Source organism: Acyrthosiphon pisum, chromosome X (assembly GCF_005508785.2).
Source record: "Acyrthosiphon pisum isolate AL4f chromosome X, pea_aphid_22Mar2018_4r6ur, whole genome shotgun sequence".
NCBI lineage: Eukaryota > Metazoa > Arthropoda > Insecta > Hemiptera > Aphididae > Acyrthosiphon > Acyrthosiphon pisum.
The window spans coordinates 97,314,090-97,315,188 of NC_042493.1; positions in this window are offsets into that span (position 1 = coordinate 97,314,090).

Below are 1,099 nucleotides of genomic sequence, written 5' to 3' on the forward strand. Positions count from 1 at the left end.
ACTCTGACAATACTAAAATATGTACATAATATAATAATATTCTATAATTTACATTTTTGCAGTTAAAATCTATATACAATTTTTATATCAACATGTTAATACACCATGGTAAAAAGTTTATGAGCAAATGTTGCTACAGAACAGTAATATGTACAATGGTAGAAGAAAATTATATACAAAAAATAGAAATATATAAAAACAAATATATATATTGGACAACAGAAAAAATTATGAACACTCGAACAAACAATAAACTTAACGACGCGATTCGCAGAACACAAAAACAAATATCTACAACAAAATTTACAACAGAATCAGCACTAGCATTCAATAATAAAAAAATACTTATAATGGATGAGGTAATACAAAAAATTTTAGTAAATGAATTTCAAACGAATACCTCATAAGTCCAGTACAAAATTATGGACCTTATAAAAAATTACAAAAATTCATTGAGTAATATAAAAACCTATTTTGACAAATCCCAACTGGAAGCTTCCACACATATGGGTCAAAACGTACAGCAAATATCAGGAACGAGAATTGGAAACTTTTACAACAGGTAATAATGTTACATTTCCAAACATATTTAAAACATAAAATAATTATTTACTTTTATACAGCTCAGCAATTAACTCACTGCTTATAACTGTGATGGGCAGACATGGAGTGGTATTGTGACACTATTGGTATGATATCATCATTGGGGACAAAGTTCAAGTCAAGTCGACGGTATGATTGTTGTCTCGCTCTTCTCCGTCTACTGCAATAGTCCTGTAAAATATTAAAAAATATTAGTTTATATGTATAACTTGTATACCTTAAAACAAACAAGTAGTAATATTAAAAATAATTATATAATTATATATATATATAATAGTCCTGTAAAATATTAAAAAATATTAGTTTATATGTATAACTTGTATACCTTAAAACAAACAAGTAGTAATATTAAAAATAATTATATATATATATATATATATATATATATAATTATTTTTATTTCAAGGAAACTGTGCCGATTTCACGTAACATTCCGTTCCCCCTCACCTCAGATCACTTCCCAGTCCAAAAACTTATTATATATTAACTTCCGGAA